The following is a 347-nucleotide window of genomic DNA, read 5'->3' as shown; positions in this document are numbered from 1 at the left end:
TACAGAACATTATAAGGGAATACTTTAAAAACCTATATGCTACCAAATTCAAAAACCTAAAAGAAATGGATGCATATCTAAAGGCATGGGAACCACCAAAACTAAACCAAGAAGAGATTAACAGCTTAAACAGACCCATATCACAAAAAGAAATTGAAACAGTAATACAAAACCTCCCGACTAAAAAAAGCCCAGGACTAGATGGATTTACAGCAGAATTCTATCAGACAGTTAAAGAAGATCTGCATCCAATTCTACTTTATTCAAAAAAATAGAAATGAAGGGAGAACTTTCAAATTCCTTCTATGAAGTCAGCATCACTCTCATACCAAAGCCTGGTTTTGGTG

This window comes from Nannospalax galili, unplaced genomic scaffold (assembly GCF_000622305.1).
Source record: "Nannospalax galili isolate Female #2095 unplaced genomic scaffold, S.galili_v1.0 scaffold717, whole genome shotgun sequence".
Classification (NCBI taxonomy): domain Eukaryota; kingdom Metazoa; phylum Chordata; class Mammalia; order Rodentia; family Spalacidae; genus Nannospalax; species Nannospalax galili.
Note: the sequence above shows the minus strand (reverse complement) of the source record.